General features: G+C 45.6%; 1 protein-coding gene and 1 long non-coding RNA gene across 2 annotated transcripts in view; one reads left to right on the top strand and one right to left on the bottom strand.

Moving 5' to 3' along the window:
* The window catches only part of KCNC4 (potassium voltage-gated channel subfamily C member 4), a 72886-nt gene extending 70896 nt beyond the window's left edge, over positions 1–1990 (top strand). The window contains exon 5 of the mRNA XM_082366211.1: positions 1908–1990. The gene's annotated coding sequence lies outside the window, so the exon portion shown is untranslated. The remainder of the gene's footprint in view (positions 1–1907) is intronic.
* On the bottom strand, positions 1110–21628 carry LOC309616146. Its single transcript, XR_014237299.1, has 2 exons — positions 18198–21628; positions 1110–15666 (listed from the first exon to the last, which is right to left on the bottom strand). It is a non-coding gene; the product is annotated as an uncharacterized lncRNA (long non-coding RNA).
* Between the last annotated feature and the right edge of the window lie 1737 nt (positions 21629–23365).

Genomic DNA, 23365 nt, shown 5'->3' with positions numbered 1-23365 from the left:
ATTTTGTAGTCTGGTAGAACACAATTCAAGTGCTTCTTGAACCTGTCTCCTGGGCTATAGTCCTCAGTTTGGCTTGAATAAAAGACTTAAAATGGCATGGTTAAAGATCTGATTATAATGCAGTTGACAAAGAAATTTGGTTATCTCTGATATGCAACATTTTAAGATAACAACTAGAATTATGACTGATAGCATTAAACTAGGACATCAGAATTTTAGAAATTTCATATAATTTCTAGAACATTTATGTTGATAAAACTTACCCATACAATATAACCGAAGATGGTTTATTATCATTCATTTGACAATGCTTCCCATGTAATTTAACGTATCAAATAAGCCTAATTAGTTAATATCTCTTTAATAAGGAGAGAAAACAAATCTCTTGAGGTGTTCCAGGGACCCTCTATAAAAACTCAAAATTATTTCCAGGTCAATTACACTTCATTTAAAATTTGATTTCTTCAAAGTTTGTCAAAAATATCAAAAATGGTTTAAAATACTTGGTCAAGTAGGATCATAGGTCACTGTTAAACAATACTTAGCTATCTATTCAGCCAAGTGACAAAAGATTTCAAAGGCAAGTACAGAAAGTTACAACAGATTACTTAAAAGGTAAAGAAGCTTTTACAATCTGTTATCAAAGGCAGATCAGTAGTTCAAGAAAACTTTGTCCTCTCAACAGAGCAAATAAAATTCCAGCTTTGCACCAGCTTACTTTTGATATTAAAATTCACTCACTCGGGAATTCCCTGGCAGTCCAGTGGTTAGGGCCCTGCACTTCCACGGCAGGGGGCACAGGTCAGGGAACTAAGATCCCATGCACTGTGCAGCATGGCCAAAAATAAAAAAGTAAAAAAAGAAAATTCACTCACTCAGTTAAATTCGTTCCAGTCTTAACCAGCTTGACTTTTTCCTCAGGGTTCCTTTTTCACAAACCTTCTATAACTTCCTTTTTTACCTTCTGATTTTGTCCTGTGCTTTCCCTTTCTCTCTTTTTTTAATTACTCTCTCTATGGGACAAACTTTCTTTTCCCTTAACAAAATGCGTTTCCATTCCTTAAACCTTTTTTTCCCTTGCGTATGAATGTTTTCTTATTAATTAGTACTTTTTTTTTTTAAATTTTATTTATTTATTTATTTATTTATGGCTGTGTTGGATCTTCGTTTCTGTGCGAGGGCTTTCTCTAGTTGCGGCAAGTGGGGGCCACTCTTCATTGCGGTGCGCGGGCCTCTTATTATCGCGGCCTCTCTTGTTGCGGAGCATAGACTCCAGATGCGCAGGCTCAGTAATTGTGGCTCACGGGCCTAGTCGCTCCGTGGCATGTGGGATCTTCCCAGACCAGGGCTCGAACCCGTGTCCCCTGCATTGGCAGGCAGATTCTCAACCACTGCGCCACCAGGGAAGCCCTAATTAGTACTTTTAATTACATACACTAATTAGAATTTTTAACCCTTAGAAACATTAATTTCTAGTGAAAACTAAGAAGTAAGCAATTGTAAACTGCTATACCTTCATTTTTTCTTGATTGACAATATGAATATGTCTCATAATTTCTAAAAACATACATTTCCTCAATAGCATATTTTTTCCAATGTGGTACAAGACATGTTTCCAATAAACCCAAACATCTTTAGTTCTTCTATAATAAGGCAAAAATAGGTAAACTTAGACTTATTTAGCAATTAATGTTTCAGTATTTTATCTTATTTGGAAATGATCTAGACGTTCAACAAATTTCCATCATTTAACTTAGCAAACTCTAAAGTTTTAAGTTACCGAAAAGAGAAGAAACTATTTTTAAGTAGACACACCACAAAACATAATTATTCTTAAAGAATTCACCTAAAAACTCTTAACCCATTTACATTTATTTATTTTATTTCTTCCCAACAATTATGTTTAGATTACCCATGAAAACTTCATGAGACATTAGACAAAGTCAACCATCATCCCAAGCTATTTTTCTTCCTGACAAATTTTGTAACAGAGGTAACATGATCTTATTGACTTCCAGTGAACCTAGGTACAATAAAAGTATTATACTTAATGTTGATGACTCTAAAGACATGTCTGCATTGAACCAGGAACCTTAAACTAGCTTTAATATTTTCCCAGATCACATGAAGCTGGAATTCATTTGGGTTAGTTTCTTTTATATTTCTGAGAATTTATATAGGCACTTAATTTTCTTTAAGCCAACAAAATAGAGCTCTTTTACAAATTAATTTTGGCAATACCATCTACAGGTATAAATGACCACACATCTATAGCACATGTATATAGACACATACAAACACACAGACAGATGCAAAGAGACCGCACAGTCCCATTCCAAAATTTCAGCCATGAATCAGATACAATAATACAAAACCCATCAGTTACAGTAGAGGTTGAATTCAAATTGGATTTCTGGAAGATGGGACAAATCAAGGTCAGCTGTTTAGATTTTTAAACCCTCTTTACTAACATTTATGGAGAAGACACTTAACGATTTATATTTGTCCTTGACAAGTCAAGTTTCAATAACCCATCCCGCTTTTGTTATTTCTTTTAATAAGAGTTACCTTCCTGAAATTTGCATTTTAAAGAGCTGGCCTAAATAAAAGTTCCTGGAGAAGACCAGGTAGAACATTTACATCTCAAAGGTATAGGGAGAGAAACAGAAGTTCCTCCTAGGAGGACTTTTGTTCCCTTAAGGCCAGAATTTTTTTTTTTGTTTTCAATACTCACAAGCCTCTTAAGATAAATAGGGGAGGTTTTGGGAGTGGTAAAAAGGACATGTGGGCTTTGAATTGTTTCTGGAGCCACACCTCTGGTCCAGTAAAGACTAGATTTGTAAAATCAAGGACAGCTGTTTTTAGTTCCTCAAAGAATTGGGTGGCCACCTAAATGATAGACCAGTGGCCTCTCATCTTGGTAATCCATTTACAGAAAATTTTGAGGATCCTCCCTGGGTTTAAGACTTTAACTATGGTCCTCAGTTTGGCCTTTTACCTGAAGAGAATCACCTACAGCCTCAGGTGATCCCATTTCTAAAGGTACCCTTTCAATAGTCTTCAAAGCAGAAAGGCACTTCAGACAGAGAATTACTAGAATGAGTACGCAAAGGAGGATGGAGGGGAGCAGTAGTTACACCAGTCTTACAGTTTTTTTGTTTTAGGGACCTATTATATCTTTAATCTTTCATTAGCTTTCTACAACAAATCCTTCAATGAAGCTATTTTGAAAATTTTAAGCCTTTGGGGGCTTTTGCATAACAATTAAAATAGGTACAATTGGTTAAGATGAGCATTCTCTAAAATTTTGACAATTTAGAAGTCTTTCCAATTCAAAGAATCCATTGTCTGGCCACTGACAAGTAGTATCTTAATAGCTACTCAAACCAATAAGCCTTTTTATGGCTTAACCAAGGACATAAGAGGCATCCCACAAGAGAGTGCAAAGGATGCAGCCCTCGTAAGATCCAGAAAGTTCATTCCCAAGGATAGTCTAAGACAGTGAAGACCTTCCATGTACAAGTGGAAACAACAAAGGCTGAGACCACAAAGGCCCCTTATGGACTGAGATCCCTTGTGACAAACTCCCCTGAGAGCTGACACGGTTGGACAAAGAACAGTCAGCTCGGGATCCCAATCTATTCAACTGACTGCCAAGTGCACACCAGTACGCACACCTGCCAGATGGCGGAGACTGGAGAGAATAATATCCTCACTGGTCAACAGGTCAAGTTCCCAGGACATATAACAAAATGAAAGGAAAACCTAATCAGACCTATGGTTTTCCTCTTTATGACAAAGGACACAAAAAGACAGTGACCATCTCTGGGAGGAGGAGAATCAACAAACCAAGGGTACTCTATCAGATTTCAAACCAAGAGTCCAAGGAACTGGCCCTACAACTATTTTCTTCCACTAATCTAATTTTATAAAGAGAAAAACTCTTACCATTCTCGTTTTCAACAGACCCTACAGGCAGAGATCCGGGAGACTGATTGACATGGTAAGAATTCTTACCTTCTGCCGGCTTTTGTTAGGTGTCCTAGGATTTCTTAACTGCAGCAGCTTTGGGGGCGAGTAGTGTCCGGCTGAGATAGGAAGGGGCAGGGCACAACCTTTAAAAGAATGACATAGCCATTGAAGACACGACATAAACTGGTTAAAACCAACTAGGTCCAAGGTGGCAGATGAGTCGACTTCCACTAGACCTTGAGCCTCAGTATACGCTCATTGTAACACATCAGGAAGCTAAATGACACACCCACAGGTGCTATGACAGTTCCAAGGCCGACTATAAAAGGTCAAAAAGTGGGCGGTGGCCCAATTCCTGGAAATCCCCACCCCTTCCCCAAAATAGCTGGAATACTCCTCCCATTCATTAGCCTATGAAATTACCCACCCCTATAAAAACTAACAACCCCGGACCCTGGTGCTGCTTGCCTTCTGAAATGGCCCACATTCTGTTTATGGAGTATCTCCCTGAATAAACCTTCTTTTACTTTATCATGGCTCGCTCTTGAATTCTTTCCTGTGCAAAGCCAAGAACCCACACTCAGTGGCCGTTCCAAGGGCTTGCCTGAGACCTGGGATGTGACCATCCTCTCTGGCCCCACTTTCTTTCCTGCAACACAGCCAGTAAAGTTGCATTCCACCTTCGTTGCCGATTGTCAGGGAAATTGGAAGAGATTTCCTCTTCCCTTCTAGGTTCTTCTGGCTGGCCTAAGAATTCAATTGACATGAGACAGATTGACAGGAGGAAATCAAACAAAGTTTAATAACATGTATACATGAAAGAGACCCAGGAAAGCTGAGTTAACTCACCAAAATGGCCAAAGCCCTCACCTGAAATATCATCCTCAGCTAAAGATAAAAGAGGATGTTGAGGGTGGCGAGAGTCAGTTATGGGAGGTTACCAGGAAAAGCACAGTAAACAAGGGAAAGGTTGTTATGCAGATATAAGTCATAGCTTTCTCCACTGATGAGAGTTTCTAGAGATTTGGTCAACCTCCTCTTCTAAGTATAGAGCACGAGACATCCTTACAAATGGAGATTTCCCTTATACATATAAATGTTTCTTACAAAAGGCCCATTCCTACTTGGTTTTCAGAGCCCTTCCCGTGTCTGCTGTTTCTCAGAAAATCAACAGTTTAAAACAATATGCCAAAGAGACGTGTTTTATGGTGGCAAATTCTGCTCCCCTACAACCCAATCTTGAAAGCCCCAGAAATCACATGCCTCCACAGACGGGTGGCCATTGGAGTAGCCCTGGCTGGCAGCTAGCAGTCTACCTTGATGGCATCTTCCTTCTCTCTTCATTAAAAAATGGGTCTGTTGGGGCGCATGCCAAGGAATAAAACCAAGATTCCAAGTACTGTTTGCTGTTGTCAGTCCAGCAAGAAAATCAGAGGTCCAATTGGGTGTCAGGAAAATTTTTTAAAGCTTTGGAACATCCCCATGGTTGTTACTTTAATCATTCACCCTCTATTTCCGTGCAGTGATCCACAGTAAAAGAGGAAAATGGCTTGTGTGCCTGTCTTTAGGGACAGAAAGTGAAACCCAGTCCCCTAAAACCGAGTTCCCCTGCGGAGTTTATGATTAACCTCTCTATCCAAACCTTTATTTTCTTTCTTATCCCATCCCTGTTCCCCTCAGCATTGAGGAGCATCAAAGAAAAGGGGGGACTGAAACTGAGCAGGACCCTGTGGGGCCTTCCTGGGTATAAGCCCCTCCATGTCTGTCCCCTGCTTCTTGTTTGACCTTCCCCAAGTTCCAAAGAATAGGCTCAAGCAGTTAAGAATTAGAACAATAGAGTCATAGGACTCTTAGTTCCGCCTCAAGGAATATACATAACAATCTGGTGCATATCTTTGAGTTGTCCTGCAGAACTAAGACCCCTAGCTGGTGGAGGATGGTGACGACATGCTAGACATGCTAACCACCAGCACGTAGATCCCACACTAGTTGGAACCGAAAGTTTGATGATTAAGATTCCCAAAGCATCACTCTGTTACCTCACCACCAACCAATCAGAAAAATGTCCAGGAGCTGGTCATGTGCCCTGCAACCCTCACCACTAATGCTGCCTTTAAAAACTCTTGCCGGAAAGTCACTGGGGAGCTCGGGTCTTTTGAGCACTAGCTGCCTGTTCCCCTTGCTTGGTGCCCTACAATAAATAAATGCTGTACTTTCCTTCACCACAACTGCGGGGTCAGTAGATTGGCTTTCCTACACTGGGGAGAGTGGACCCGAGTCCAGTTCGGTAACAAGAGGACGGGGTCACTGGGGACTCTGGCTCCCTTGCAGCCACAGGGTGGAGTGAGTAGGAGAGTCTCGGGCATGAGAGTGGGTGATGGCAGCTTTAAGAAGGAAATCCCATTGGGAGAGGGTCACTGGGCCTAAGAGAATGGTTGGGGGGTGTCTGGGTGAGATGTGACCCTGAGGTATGAGAGCAGGCCTGGGCTGGTCTTCAGAACTCCTTCTTCAGAAGAGAGAAATGGCCACTCTTTGGGGAAGCTCCTCTGGCCAGGGTGGGGAGAGCAAGTGTAGCCTGGGTGAATGCCTTCCCCAGGTCCTCAGCTTGGGGGAGGGTGGGCACACAGTGGTTCTAGGAGCTCGGATGGCTCAACAGTCCCCTGCTCTTGGGGGCCTTGAAAGAGGTCCTACAGGATCTATGGAGCTGTTTTGTGAGTACAACAGGCTTTAGCCTTGAAGGCCGGGCTCTCCTGGAGAAGACTAACCGCATGTTGTTATTCATGAATAATGATAACAACTTCACAAATCACATAATATTTTGGACATTTCAAAGCTGCCTTAAGGCAGCCTGATGTAGTAGTGGAAAGAGACCAAAATTGAAGTCTGTTTCTGCCCATTAAAAAAAAAAAAACAACCCAGGGAAAACTGTAAGCCAAATGGCTTTGCCCCTCTTGAGCTTCAGTTTTTTCATCTGAAGGTAGGGAGAATAATAACCAAGGACAGCACCTCACAGGTTTATGGGGGATCAAATGGCACATGGGTATGAAAGATGAAGGGCTTTGCTATGGAAATCAAAGGCAGTGTTTTCTCTGAGCACTTTTATCTCCTGTGTTAGATTCCTAGGTCTGGGGTAACAAAATGCCATAAAAGGAGTGGCTTAAACAATAGAAATTTATCTTCTCACAGTTCTGGAAGCTAGAAGTCCCAGATCAGGGCCACCTCAGGGTTGGTTCTGAGGCATGGAACAGGGAAGGTCTGTTCCATGCCTCTCCCCTAGCTTCTGGTGGTTTGCTGGCAATCTTTGGTGTTGTATGGCATGTGCCAGCATCACCTTCAACTCCACAAGGCATTCTCCCTGTGTGTGTGTTTATGTCCAAATGTCTCCTTTTTGTAGAGTCACCTGTCATATTGGGTTAGGGGCCCACGCTAATCCAGTATGACCTCATCTTAACTGATTACATCTGCAAAGACTATTTCTAAATAAAGTCATATTCTAGATACTGAGAGTTAGGACTTCAACATATGAATTTGGGGGGACACAGTTCAACCCCATTAACCCATTGGACCCCCCTTGGCAGTGGGCAGCCAAGGAGAACGCACAGTGGGGTCAGGTGCAGGGGATGGGGTGAGATGGGGAGGTTCTAACTCTTTTATGCAGATTCAGCGCTCAGCTGAATTGAGACTTCCACCATCTCTTTTGTGAAAAACTTAAACATTTATTAAAACATATTCCAGATACAGAGGATATAAAAATGAATAAAATATTGTCCTGGACTCCAAGGGAAAAGAGAGAGACATGTCTCTCAAATCATCAAAAGACAGTATGATTCATGCAGTAAGAGTTTTATGTGGCAAAAAATAGGGGGTCCAGGACAGGATTGTCCAGGAAGGCTCTTGGGAGGTGGTAACATTAGCACAGAATCTTTGGAGATGACTAGTTTTCCAGGCAGACAGGAGGCAGAGGCATTTCAATCAGAGGAAAAGCACCATGGTGTGCAAGTATAAGAGTGCAGCTTGGCCTGGTTAGATGTGTGAGCTATGGGAGACAGAGGTCAGGGGTAGGTGGGGTCACATATTAAGGGTGTTATCCACAACCTAAGAAAGTGAACTTTATCCTATGGCAAAGCCATGGAAAGCTCTTTCTGGCGATGATTTCATTGGTTGCAGCAAATGAGGCCAGAGTGGTGGCAGGAGCTAACATAATGGCTGGCAGATAGTAGGTGCTTAATAAATAAGTGAATGAATGAATGAATGAATGGCTTTTAAGCAGCAGAGTGGAATGAGAGGAGAGATAAGAGTGGGATGAATGTGGAAGCAGAAAAATATAGTCAGGATAATTTACCGTAGACCAGGCAAGTGTTGTAAAGATCTGAATGAACCTCCGAGAAGTGGAGGGATGCCTAGAGCCTTAAATGTGTGGAAGGAAAGTGGGAAAGGTGAAAAGATGGATAATTTTTAGGGCCCTAGGGCTGGGGGTCAAGGGAGTTCCTGCTCACTGAGCTCCATTATCTCTCTGAAGTCTGGTTCCTGAGGAAAAGGAGAGAAGAGGCTGTGGAAGCCAGCAGTGAAGAGTGGGAGGAGCTAAGGAGTGGGCTCAGCAGCCCCAAGGTTAAGGGAGATCCTGACTGTGGTCATGAGCCAAGCATGGGGATTTGGAAGGCAGGTGCAGTAGAAGGAAAAAGGGGGTGTGTAGTGGGTCTAATAGTGTCCTCCCCAAATTCATGTCCACCCAGAACCTCAGAATGTGACCTTGTTTGGATATAGGGTCTTTGCAGATGCAATTAGGTAAGAATTGAGATGAGGTCATACTAGATTAGAGTGGGCCCTAAATCCAATGACTGATGTCATTATAAGAGACAGAAAAGGATGCACACGGAAGAGGGCCGTGTGAAGATGAGGCAGAAACTGAAGTTATGCAGCTACAAGCCAAGAGACACCAGGAACCACCAGGAGCTGGAGGAGGCAAGGAAAGATTTTCCCCTAGAGCCTTCAGAGGGAGCGTGGCACTGCCAACACCTTGATTTTGGACTTCTGGCCTCTAGAACTGTGAGACAATAAGTTTCCCATTGTTTTAAGACACCTCCCCCCCCATCCCCCCCAGCTTATGGTACTTTGTTACAGCAGCCCTAGGACACTAACACAGGGCCAGATTACAAGAGGCTGGGTCATAGCCACAGCAATCAGAGAAGAAAAAGAAATAAAAGGAATACAAATTGGAAAAGAAGAAGTAAAACTGTCACTGTTTGCAGATGACATGATACTATACATAGAGAATCCTAAAGATGCCACCAGAAAACTACTAGAGCTAATCAATGAATCTGGTAAAGTTGCAGGATACAAAATCAATGCACAGAAATCTCTTGCATTCCTTTACACTAACAATGAAAGATCAGAAAGAGAAATTAAGGAAACAATCCCATTCACCATTGCAACAGAAAGAATAAAATACCTAGGAATAAACCTACCTAAGGAGGTAAAAGACCTGTACTCAGAAAACTATAAGACACTGATGAAAGAAATCAAAGATGACACAAACAGATGGAGAGATATACCATGTTCTTGGATTGGAAGACTCAATATTGTGAAATGACTATACTACCCAAAGCAATCTACAGATTCAATGCAATCCCTATCAAATTACCAGTGGCATTTTTTACAGAACTAGAACAAAATATCTTAAAATTTGTATGGAGACACAAAAGACCCCGAATAGCCAAAGCAGTCTTGAGGGAAAAAAAATGGAGCTGGAGGAATCAGGCACCCAGATTTCAAACTATACTACAAAGCTGCAGTATTCAAGACAATATGGTACTGGCACAAAAACAGAAACATAGATCAATGGAACAAGATAGAAAGCCCAGAGATAAACCCATGCACCTATGGTCAACTAATCTATGACAAAGGAGGCAAGGATATACAATGGAGAAAAGACAGTCTCTTCAATAAGTGGTGCTGGGAAAACTGGACAGCTACATGTAAAAGAATGAAATTAGAACACTCCCTAACATCATACACAAAAATAAACTCAAAATGGATTCGAGACCTCAATGTAAGACTGGACACTATAAAACTCTTAGAGGAAAACATAGGAAGAACACTCTTTGACATAAATCACAGCAAGATCTTTTTTGATCCACCTCCTAGAGTAATGGAAATGAAAACAAAAATAAACAAATGGGACCTAATGAAACTTAAAAGCTTTTGCAAAGAAAAGGAAACTACAAACAAGACGAAAAGACAACCATCAGAATGGGAGAAAATATTTGCAAATGAATCAACGGACAAAGGACTAATCTCCAAAATATATAAACAGCTCATGCAGCTCATTATTAAAAAAACATCCCAATCAAAAAATGGGCAGAAGACCTAAACAGACATTTCTCCAAAGAAGACATACACATGGCCAAGAAGCACATGAAAAGCTGCTCAACATCACTAAGTATTAGAGAAATGCAAATCAAAACTACAATGAGGTATCACCTCACACCAGTTAGAATGGGCATCATCAGAAGATCTACAAACAACAAATGCTGCAGAGGGTGTGGAGAAAAGGGAACCCTCTTGCACTGTTGCTGGGAATGTAGATTGATACAGCCCCTATGGAGAACAGTATGGAGCCTCCTTAAAAAACTAAAAATAGAATTACCATATGACCCAGCAATCCCACTACTGGGCATATACCCAGAGAAAACCATAATTCAAAAAGACACATGCACCCCAATGTTCATTGCAGCACTATTTACAATAGCCAGGTCATGGAAGCAACCTAAATGCCCATCAAGAGACAAATGGATAAAGAAGTGGTGGTACATATATACAATGGAATATTACTCAGCCATAAAAAGGAACGAAATTGGGTCATTTGTAGAGACGTGGATGGACCTAGAGACTGTCATACAGAGTGAAGTAAGTCAGAAAGAGAAAAACAAATATCGTATATTAACGCATATATGTGGAACCTAGAAAAATGGTACAGATGAACCGGTTTGCAAGGCAGAAATAGAGACACAGATTGTAGAGAACAAACATATGGACACCAAGGGGGGGAAGCAGTGGGGGTGGTGGTGGGATGAACTGGGAGATTGGGATTGACATGTATACACTAATATGTATAAAATGGATAACTAATAAGAACCTGCTGTATAAAAAAATAAATAAAATAAAATTCAAAAATTCAAAAAAAATAAGAAGAGAAGAGGCTGGGTCAAATGGTCAACCAAGGAGCGGAGACCTAGTCAGGTAAGGGGTGAGGTCAGGAGGGGCTGACAGACTCAGAGGGGTTGAGAGCTGAAGGTCTTGAGGAAGAATGAGGGGTTTAGGGAAAAGCTGAAAGGACAGAAAATTTGTACCCAGAGAGTGGCATGTTTGAAATTGAGGGTTTAGAGGCGGAGCAGTTCCAGGTGATTTCAGGTACTGTCAGATCAATCTCTCTTAGAGAATGAAAGCTAACTGATAAATTCACCCTAAACCGCAAGGCAGTTTACCCTACCTCGAGTCTGCATTTTAAATCCAGGGCCCAAAGAGGAGCCTACATTTTCTTCCAAGGAATTAGCTCTCTCCATTTTGTGGCATCTCAGACACTGCCTGAGAGTCTGTGTGCTCTAGGAAGGAGGGCATGTGGGCAGGGGAGGGGGCAAGGTGCCCAAATCACAGCCCATGAGCGGATCTTCCCGGGCCTGGCCCAGACTTTCAGAGGGAGGCTCACCCTGGGGCTTACAGAAAGGTGTGCAGCTTCTGGGGACCTCTGGGACATTAGGTGGCAGAGAAAATAAAACACACTAAAATGGCAGTCAGGGTAAACCTGGACCATTTGGTGAAATTCAGAGCGAAAACCCCCAAGCAGAATCTGAAGGCAATTAAGTGACATCTCTAGTGCATGCCAGAGAAATGCTCTGTGTTGCCCCGGGGCCAGGAATCACTCAGTTAAACAACAAAAGCCCAAAGGGAAACAGAGGGCCAGTACCTCCTCCTCTTAGACGTGAAGTGCAGCTCCTCCTCCTGTCTCCTGCCATGTGCCCTCTGCCCCCAGCTTCTGGCACTGCCAGCCGTCTGCAGTGCAGCCCTCCTACCCCGGGACTCAGCATAGATGGATCCTCTCTCCTCCCATGCTCTCTGGCCCTGGTCTTGGCTGTTCCCTATCACTCCCTCCCAGGAGCTTCCTAGAGGAGCTGCAGGGGGCTCTCCTCTCCATCTCCTCCAGACATGACCCCCTAATGTGTAAACAGGAAAGAATGTTTGTTCTGAGTGGGAAGCAGAGGGGCAATGCTGAATTGACATTGCCTTCCATGGACGGTGCCTGGGCCGACAGGGCTCTGACTTTGTGCCCACCTCTTAAGCCCCTGCGCAGTCCTGCACGGGCCCTTCTATTCCCCCCAAGGAGTGCCAGGGGCATAACCCCACACCACCATGTCTTCACATGCTCTACCTCCAGCCCACCCTCCTCCCCCTGCCATGTCCTGGGACCCCCTTCCTCCTCAACCTCTCCAAATCCAGCTCTTTCTCCAAATCCACCATGTGGGAGGGATGAGTTGGGGGCAGAGGCAATTTAGCTTTCACAGCCCAGTGCCAGGATCAGCTAAGCACTATTCCAAGGACCATGTTTTCCAGAACGGAAATGTAATCAACGGAGGCATTTCTCTCCCAGGAGATAGCTGAACTCCCAGAGCATCACGTTCATCTTCTCTTGGTACACACACCACTGGGGAGAGATCAGGCTTCTTCCCTTCTCCCCGAGCTTCTCCCCATTCAGTTCTGGGAATGCTGACTTTTAACCAGCTCTCCCATGTGAGGAAAGCCAGAGGCTGGGGACCTGGGAAGGCAAAGTGGCAGAATATGTCCAAGAGTGGTGACCATTTTCAGGTCCTAAGCTGTCTGGTATGGCATGGAGGGGGTGATTATTTTGAGTCACCACTGGTGAAATAGTTATTGAGCTGTGAAGGGAAACACTGCAGAGTAAAGCAGAGAACCAGTAACTGATTTAAAAGCCAGGAGTTCTCGTCCTCACATCATTGCCTTGCTGTGCAGGATCGGCAAGTCCTTTACCCTCCAGTTAAGAGAGAACCTCTAGTTGAAACCCACATACTAACGATGAGGAAGTGGAAAGGCTGAGCTGTCCCAAGCTGCAGTTCCAGATGGACAGAGGCAAGGACAATATCAGGAGCCTGCCTCCGGGGCCTGCCCACTGTCCTGCCCATAACTAATTCGTCTGGGAAAGCCCTGGACCTATCTGACCCGCAAAGAAACCATTGGCCTTCCTTCCAAGTAGACCAAGAGGAGCAGCCTCAGATGGACATTAGGAGACTTGGTCAGGCCCCAGCAGGAAACAGAAAGACACTTAACTGGGATAATGAAAGTAAGTGATGAAGGGACCATTTGCAGAGGTGTGACAGCATTAAGGGACTCAACAAGGAATGTTGAGGCAGCTGGAGACGAGCAACAGCAGGAAGCTGTTCCCACCCCCAGGCCTGAAACAGTGTTCTCGGGGACCCAGGGAGAGCTGGAGCCCTGCGAGGAGGGGGAGCTGTAGGATCAAAGCAAGGGAGGGAGAGAGCAAGCGGAACAAATACCCTGATCTTTCTCGGATGGCTTCTGATCTCCTCCCGAAGCTTCCTGTTCATCTAACCCAAAGCAGAAGGCAGAGGGCAAGGAGCCCTGTGATGCCATCCATAGAGATGAGTCTCCTGAAGCACAGAGGGAGCCTTGGGTTGGGAACAAAGTGCAATCACAAAGCCTGCAGAGGGGGCGTTGTAGATGGTACACTCCAGTAGAAAGAGCAAGTCCTCCGGAGCCAGTAGTGAAGATGATTCCTCATTTTACTGCTTGTAGCTGTATGGTCTTGGGCAAGTCACTGCACTCTCTGAGCTTGATTTTCTCCTTGGAGCTAATTATACCCTCTTAATGGAGTGGTTGTGAGGATTAAATGAGGTGCTTGTGTAAAAACATCAACAATATACTAGGTGTTTATCAGGGTCAGTTTCCCTTCTCTTCAGAGTCCCCCTTCCAAGCTCTGCCGAATCAGAGGCTGTAGGGTAGAGTGGAATGGAGAAAATATATAGGCTTCAGATTTGGACACTGGCTCCACAACTCCCAGCTGTATGACCTTGGGCAAGTCATTTATCCTCTCTAACTTTGTTTTCTTAGTAGTAAAAAAAGCAATATCCAGCTCATAAGGTTTTTGTGAGGATTAGAAATTATTTAAGGCATCTGGTAAAGTATTGGGTTCTTGGTAGATGGGCCCTGGAGTCAGACTAATTCAAATCCGATGTCCCTACTTGTTAACCGTGTGACCCTGGACAAGTTTTTGGATCTGTCTGAGCCTGTTTCTTCATCTATAAAATGGGGATAATAAGAGTACCTTTCTCTAAGAGGTGTGATAATGAAATGAAGTAATGGGCATACAGCTTACCAAACAGTCCGCCCTCAAAAATTTGCTATTGTTCTTGTTTGTTACTGATGTCACTCTTGCGATGTTTCTTTCCCCAATCAAGCATCCAACCTATCTATCTACTCAGACCCCAAGGTCTTTACTGGAGAAAAGCAAGTAGGGATTGCGGGGGAGAGGAGACAAACAGCTCATCTAGAGGGTTCAGGGCAGGAGGATGGCTTGGTCTTATTAGCAAATGCCCTTGCCTACAACACACATACAGACATGAGGTTCGGTTCAGCACTCAGCCTGTAACTCTCCCTGACAGGTCACCCAGAGAACAGGAAGGACTGTCCTGCTTTCCTGTCCACCCCCCCCACCTCCCCAGATCTCCTGATGCCTTGTCGTAACTCTGGCTGGCTTTCAGCTGGATGAAAACAGAGGGAAAGGGATTGTACGGTATGACTAGACCTGGAACTGTATCCCCCCAATAATAATTTGCTGAACACTTACTATGTACTAGGCACCATTGGAGACAATGTAATTAGCCCTCATCAATTTCAACAATATTGTGAAATTAGTGTTGTTGGCATAGTACCATTAGTAATATTGGAAGTTGAAGCCCAGAGAGGTTAGGGAACTTGGCCAGCATCCCATGGACAGTAATTGAGAGAGTCCTCATTTGAAATCAGGTCTGATTGTTCCCAAAGCCCAAGTTTGGGCAGCTGTGCCAGGTGGCCTCCCGGAAGAATGGCCCATGTGTTGAACATCAGTGGAGGGGGTTGGGAAGAGGATGGGAAGATGGGTGAGGAATGAGCCTGGGACAGATGTGAGCAGTGTGGTCTGCCCCCTCTGGTCATTTCCCTAGGAGGGTTGGATACTGAGGACCTCTGGGGCTCCTTCCCCTCTGATACCCTGTGAGCCAGACCCTAACTACCAGGACCCTGGAGAGGAGAGAGAGCAATCCTCTGTTTCCCAGGCTCCATAATTTGCCTCCTTTCCTCCTCCCCATCTCAGTCCCTTGGGCCCTTGATCACTGTTCCTACCCTGAGCTGCAGAAAGCCTCGTAGCTAATGACTTCCTATGCTAATCATCTTTGAGCTGTCCCAGAGGATGCCTGGAGAGCAAGGGTGGGCTTTCAGACAGTAGTGGGGGGAACGCTTTCTTATGTCATACTCCCACATGCTTTTGAGCACTTACTCTGCCGGCCTATCAGGCTGGTCTGCGGTCTTGGGTGCTGGCTGACTGGCCAAAGCATTGTGGGGAGGGGCGGCCGGGCCCCTACAACCTCAGTCTGCCTCTTAAGAGCACGAGTGCACTTCTTGGGATCTCTGTAGCCAGGACAAGAGGAGAGAAGCAGAGGGACACCAGCGTAGTGAAAGGGCCTGGCCATGGAGTTGCATGGGAGGGGGAAGCACACGCCCTCTGCCCTTCAGAACTGGACCCCAAGGCTGTGTTCTAATTCATTGGTTTCTTCACTGATTCCACAATCAGCTGTGGAGCGCTTGCTTTGGTATGAGCTCTGCGCGGGCTGAATCCGACAGCATCCTGCCCTCAAATTGCTTAAATCTAGTAGGAGCGATAAAACGTGTATACGCCAAAAAATGCCAAAGCATGAAAGTTATCCCAACCTGTCTTTGGCGTTCATGAGAGTTACAAGGGTTCAGAGGAGGGAGAGACAGCTGGTAGCGGGAGGTGGGGATGCTTACATAGCACTTACCCTGTGCCAGTCAGTGTTCTAAGTGCTTTGCATATATTCACTCCTTTAATCCTCACAACTAACCTGCAATTTTACAGATGAGGAAACAGGCATGGAGAGGCTGAGTAACTTTCCCAAGGGCCCAAAACTGGTAAGTGGATTTGATCAGGTTGTGTGGTACTCTTAACCCCTAGGTTATTCTGCCTGCTCCTGCCCTGCCCTCATGTCTCACCACCTGATTGTTAAAACACAGTAATAGACAGTAATAGAAATGAGCACTGATGTCTTCACCGCTCTTATATTCAGTGTTAAAAATCACTGTATCTGCGGGCATGTTCCTATGTGTTATTGCTGGATTATAAGCTACAAAGAATCTCATTCAGCTACACTTATTGAGTGTCTGCCAAGAGCCAGACACTGTTGTAGCTGCTTTGCATATTCTAGGTCAATTTACTTCTTGCAACAGCCTTGGGAAATAGTGGCAATTTCCCCTGTTTCCCAGAGCAGGAAAATGGAAGACAGACAAGAAAGAGACTTGCTGCCTGTGGAACTAAGCTTTGGGCACACTTCTTTTAACACCAACTTACTGCTTTTAATTTTAAAGATTAACATTAATACTGTTGATCTTTATGATATGGAACCCCATTCAGCATAGCCTAGAATGAGTATCCTTTTCATCTGTTTTTGTTTGTTTGTTTTTGCATGTGAGGTAGGCCTTGTTTTTTTATTTTTATTTTTTAGAACTAGCATCTTAACTCTTAACATTAAGGAGCATGGAACATGGGCTTTGGGTTTGGCTCTGAGTTCAAGTTTTCTGACTGTTACTTTAGGTATGTAAACTTGGGAAAATCTCAAATCTCTGAACCTCAGTTTCTTCATCTAGAAAATGGGGATTACAATAACCAACCCTCACCACAAGGATATTGTGAGGATTACATTCAATAACATACAGAAAGTGCCAAGCACTGTGTATGGCACCCAGTGAGTGGTAGCTCTTCTTTTTGGAGAGCCACACAGCATGGGTCCAATAAACACATATTGGGGTAAGGGGTTTTACATAGTAACCTAACACATATTTTCATTTCATCCTGTCAGTAACCTTGTGAGACAGATGTTCCCATTTCAGAGATAGATAGCCCACAAATAGTAACTAGCAGAGCAGACTTTCAAATGCATGACTCAGGACTCTCCAACCCAGGGCCCTCCCTGCCTTCTGTCATCTGTACCATGGGGACAATGGCCACGTTAGTCCTACCATCCAGGGGAAGGCTGGGAGATTCCTATGATAGGATAAGTACCCAGAGGTGCTTTATAAACAAAAGGTCCACAAAACACCAGTGGTGATCATATGGAGTTTCCTCCCTGATGCGAAGAGAGATTAGTGCCTCTAAGGCACATTTACCAAGGTGTGTTCCCAGAGACATCAATCCCGTGAGGGGTTTCTAGAAAAAAAAGGGTTTTTTGGCCAAATTTGTTTGGCTGTGGCCAGTCCAGCCTCATAGAAAGCCATCTATTTTGCTTATAAGTCCTGGCAGAAAATTCCTAGATCTTCAGCTTAATTAGAAATTCTCTATCTGGAATCTGGCTGTTGGGTCCAGGTGTATGGTAGTTTGAGTGAAAGTTTATTGGTTAAGCTATTGATGACAGTGCACCACCCCCTGGGTTTGGGGGGAGATAAGACTCTGAGAGCTCCCTTCACCTACTGGGAGTCCCATCTGGCGTTAGCTGTGTGAGCTCTGTGATCCAGAGTGCATCTTTGTGAGGTTGGCTTTACTTGTTGACCTTACCCTAGTCTTTGCCCTAACCAGTTGCCTTCTATCCTTTACCTGATATAGTAGATGTCTTCTACCATCCTGAGTGCCTGTCTTAGGGTCCTGTGTCCATGGGGATCCTAATCCATGGGGATCTTAGACTCCCACATCTTTTAACTTGGAAAATCACAATGTACATGAACACATTAAGGGCTCTAAGAAATGTTTTAGTTGATCATGGGTCTCTTTATCCTATAACACCTATTAATATCCTACAACCCACCTTGGGAAACGTTGTCCTCATGGAAGAGATCCCAAGTACCATTGTCTTAATGGAAGAGATCCCAAGTTTCAAAAACCTCTTAACGAGCCTCCATCTCTGAGTAATCAATAAAAAGGCATTAAGGCTTACCATGGGCAAGGTCCTGAGGGAGAACGTGGAGAGTATGGGAGGCTGCAGAGCTGTACTTAGTCCCAGAGCCCACTCTCAAGGAATCCACGGCATGATAGAGGGAGGTAACGCACACCACTGAGGCTCAAGGAGGACGAGTGCAGTCTGGTGCTAAAGACCGAGTAAGTGAAAAATATTCCAATGAATGGATTAAGAAGATGTGGTGTATATCTATATCATATCTATATCTACACACACACACACACACCACACACACACACACACACACACACACACACACACACACACAATGGAGTACTACTCAGTCATAAAGAGGATGGGGTCTTGCCCTTTGCAGCGGTATGAATGGATGTTGGGGGTATTGGTGCTAGGTGAAGTGGGTCGGATGTAGCAAGACAAATACCGTATACGATTTCACTCATATGTGGAATAAAAACAAACAAGCAAACAAAGAAACAAAATAAATGAACAAACCAAACCAAACCAAACAGGTAGATACAGAGAACAGCATAGTGGTGATTGGAGGGTAAGGGACAGCAGGGAGGGCAAAATGGCTAAAGGGGATCAACTGCATGTGCCGAATGGAAACTAAATATTTGGTGGGGAGTACACTGAAGTGTATACAGAAGTAGAAATACAAGGTTGTACATATGAAACTTACATAATATTATAAACCAATATTACCTCAATTAAAAAACAAATTAAAAAAAAAATCTTCCAGAAAAATAAATAAATAAAGACCAAGTAAGAAGGGCCCTGGCCGTGCTCTAAGAGATGCACACGGGGACGAGGTCAGGAGGGAAAAGGAATTGGGTGGCAAACTGGTAAAGGTCCAGGCACCATGGGTGCTCCTTCAGAGAAGAAGAGGAAAGGCAACCCAGCTTGGAACCAAAGAAAGCGATCCCAAGCGAGGCTGAGAACCCGGCCAGGTACGCCATCAGGTGTGGAGGAGGGAAGTTGGCAGGGCCCCGGCTGAGCGAGTGGCAGAGTGGTGGAAGAGCAGCCACCGCCGAAGCCCTGCACAGAAGGCGCATCCATGAATAAGATGTCTTGGCTGCTCCTGGGGACGGGGGAGGCTGTGGGAAGCTGGTCCCAAGAGAGCAGTCCAGAGACGGGGGAGAGCTTGCTGGGCCCAGCTCAGAAATCTCTGACTCTAGAACCGTAAAGGGGGCAGTGGGTGGGAAGATGTGGCTTACATCGGTCCTCCCTGAGACTGTCGTTTGCACTTCCCTGTAGACCAGAAAACAAAGAAGAGAACGACAACAACAAAACTTAATCTGAGCTCAGCATCATCCTGAGAGCTGAACACTGGGAGTTAATCATCCAATAAATGTTTATGGAGCATCTGCTCTGTGAAAGAAACTACACCGGCCCCACCTGGGTCTCCATCCTTCAGAAAGGAGAAGGCTGGGGTGGAGGCCATGCCTGGAAAACAACAGCTTTCAGTACCAGTCAATGCTTGAAGGGCACTTGATGAATGATATCAGCCATAGGTCCTGCGTTCATCCTCTCATCTTTCCATTCTGAGCCAGGACCTGCAATCTGGCTTCAGGCAGGGAGAAAACCTCCAGGCTGATGGTCAGGGTGGGCTTCATTCCATTCTGCTAGCTGATATGAAGGAGCCCACCTGGGTGCTGGGTGCTAGGGGTAGGTGCAGGATAGATAAGGAAATTAAAACTACAAAACCTCACGCAGGTGCTTTTGACAGAACCGAGGACTACTGCCGCCTGTCTGGTGTTAGGAGACAAGGAATACATTACAGAGGTGGCGTGCCTGAGCAGATCTGAATGGTGATGGAGAGTGAGGGCATTTCCTGAGTAGAAGAGAAATGAGTGGGCTTAGAGCTAGCTCACGGTGAACTGTGAATAATCTTGGCTATACCCAGAGGAACAGGCCTTTCATAGGACCATCACACGTCATATGTGAGCTAGAGGGGAAAATGAAGGTGAGCAGCTTGGCCTCGTGAGAGTATGGGGCTGGAGAAGAGGAAGACGTGACACACCTAAGTCCTGCTAAGGAGTCCAGCCCTTACTGGGGAGTCATTGAGGGTCCACTGGAAGATGTTACACAGAGCAGGATACCTTACCTTTGCCCTTTAGAAAGAGCTTTCTGGTGCCCATTCTAAGAAGGCCTGGGAGGCCTAGTGAGACCAGAGTCGGGGACTCAGGTGGGGCTTGAACCAGGACTTGAGGATGACTTCCGTTCAGGCCTGTGGAGACTGGGGCAGGCTTCAAGGGTGGAAGAAAAGTTTGGTATTGAATAAAAGATGACCCTGTGTAAGGGGGCAGGAAGCAGACCAGACCCACCTGGATTCCAGGGCCCTGCAGCCACACGGGGCTCCACCTCTTTCCCGTAAACTCCCTCTCACTGCCTTCAAATACTGTTTTGGGGACCAGCCCACCTTGTATCCTGTAGAGAGGTTGAAAACCAGCTCCTCCAGAGGGAGGAGAATAAAGAAAAAAGAAGAGAGGAGAAAGAGCTGCTGAGAGGAGGGACAGGAATCGGTGGAGGTCCCGCTCCTCCAGCTTTGCGCCTGAGCCAAGAGGAGGGTGGGGCATGGTCTAGACTGTAGAGCAGACTCCAGGGACTTGGGTGTTGCCCAGAGCACTGGCAAGGCAGCCCTGGACCTGGGGGTCCCTGTGGGACAGAGACAGACAGTCATGTCTATTGATAATGTTTGAAGTGATGACAAGATGGCAGACAGTGACAATAGGCTTGGAAATAGAGCTAGTTCAGCTGGTCTGGGAACCAGGGGAGGGGATGTGCTAGAAAGGAACGAAGTGCTGATGATTCAAAATGCAGTTGGGGGGACGGCTGGAGGAGTGAGCGGGGGTGGCGGGTGAATAGTGGGCATCAAAGCATTTACCGATTAGACAGTCTGGGCACGGAGCAGATGAGTGGCAGATGCAATTACGTTTCCCATCTGTGAGCTGTGAGCTGCCCCTGAGCCTCTTGCAGATGCCATCAGTCGGGCCTCAATGTCTCTGACCCTCCTATAAACGAAGGAGCCGGGACTGAAGCCCAACGCCTTGAAACCGAGGACAGAGAACTCAGGGTCCAAGCCCCTTCTCCATCTCCAGCACAAAGATTCAGTAATGCTTCCCAGCTGCCCAGCACTCTGACTGATCTCTCTTCCCAGACCCACAGGGGTGAAAGCAAATGAAGATTTCAGAGGCTCTAATCTGCCCAAACCTGAGGGTAGACATAGACCCTCTGTCCACCCAGGGCTCATCTTAAGCCAAAGCTGGGACGGAGCCGAGGACCCAGGAGCAGTGACAGGCAGGGCATGAGGAGACTCAGCCAAAGTTACTGACAACCCACACCCTACTTCCCTTGGGCTGAAACTATGCCTGTGCTGTCCAACTCAGTAGCTGCTAGCCGCCTGTGGCTATTTTCATTTAAATTAATTAAAATTGAATACGATTCAAAATTTAGTTCCTCAAAAAAAAAAAAAAAAAAAAAAAAATTTAGTTCCTCAGACATGCTAGCCACACTTCAAGTGCTCTGTAACCACATGCAGCTAGTGGTTACTATGTTGGACAGCCAGATAGAGAACACTTCCATCATGGCAGAAAGTTCTGTTGGATAGCTCGGGACACCCAAAAGTAACAACATCAGCATAAAAATGAAAAGCCACACCTTATACCCTGTACAGAAGAGGGTTCTTTGGCTCCGTGTCCCTGTCCTCCTGTAGAGCCCTTTCTCCTTACTCTGGGACCCTCCTCCTCAGATGCTTTCCCATCCTCACCCCACCGTCCTGAGCAGTGATACATCTCTTGTCTGCTGACCCCTAGGTGGCCTCCTCCGGCTAGGCCCTGGCCCCCAGGCTCTTCTTCCATGAAGATGGGGCACAGGAGAATTACACAAAAGTACTGCAGTGTGGAGTGTGTGTCCCTGACCCCTGCCTTCTTTTCTACCCTGGTGACCTGGCCTCCACCTAATGCTCCCTGTGCCTGCCTCATGGGAACCCAGACCTCGCCCTCAGTGACCAGGCCCTCGTCCTCTCCTCAGAGCATTCCCCGGAGGCCTCCAGAGCACCTCTCTCCCAGGCCAAGAGCTTCCACAGTTCTTCCAGCACTCCAAGTTGGATCTTACCTGACTCCCCCTCCCAAATGTCTTCCCCACAGGGCCCCCTGCTCCTAAGGCTAAGGATGGGTCACCTATTAAGGCTACCCCAAGGTGGGATATTGTCCCAAGCCCTACAGGTCTCATCAATCTGTTTATTTCTCAGGCGCCTCTTTCCAACCCTCTTATCACCAAATGTCCTGGGTTACTGGGGACATGTGGCCAAGGTTGCTGACGGATCACCAAATCCATTTCACCTCCTTCCTGGGCATACAGCTAAGCTTCACTTTCCATCCTCCCTTGCAGTTTAGCACGTCCTTGGGAATGAGTTCTGGCCAATGGCATGTGAGGTGGTGCGTGCCACTTCAGGTACCATGACCCAGGTATGATCTCTGTGTTCTCTCCCCATCAGCTGGATGTTGGGACACAGGGCAGCCTTGTGTTGAACATGGTAAAGCCAGGGCCACCTGGGCCCTTGAATAACTGAGTAGAGCATAATCCGCACCCCCCCCCCAGCCCCCTGCAACCTGGGCCTGCATTAGAGCGAGAGGGGCATTCACACATGCACACATCTGTCCACAGGGTCTCTTCACATCTGTCTGAAGGTGTTCCTCCAGGCTCCCAGCTCCCAGTACTATTTCTGGTTAACAGGCAGGGCAGATCTGCCTCCAGGCTCTGTGGATGAAGGAATTTTTCTTCCCCAGCCACTTCCCTGCCCATGTCACCTTTCAAGTGAGCCTATAAATTGCTTTGGACAATCTCGCTCCAGTCCTGAGGCCAGAAAGACCATTTCTGCCCCTGCAGGCTGGTTAATGACTTGGCTCCTGCCACTTGGCAAGCTCCTTCCTCTCTCACTGTAGAAAAAAGAGCTGAGTGATGGTCAGAGGAGGGAGCAAGGACTTCAGTTAAGAGCAGCCCCCTGTCTCTAAATTACGGAAAGAGGCCCCTAACCTTCTCCCTCCCCCCACCTCCTGCAGGTAGAAGCCTCTGTGTCCGCAAATTTTGATTTAAATTGCAGAGATTAGGTTTGAAGCTCAGAGAAGGACCCTGTTTGATTTGACAAAGAGGCCCAGCGCACTGCCAACAGAAGGCCTTCCTCGTAC

Source organism: Balaenoptera borealis, assembly GCF_965194805.1.
Source record: "Balaenoptera borealis genome assembly, chromosome: 1".
NCBI lineage: Eukaryota > Metazoa > Chordata > Mammalia > Artiodactyla > Balaenopteridae > Balaenoptera > Balaenoptera borealis.
The sequence above is the reverse complement of the archived record's forward strand: the minus strand, read 5'-3'. Positions and strand labels throughout refer to the sequence as shown.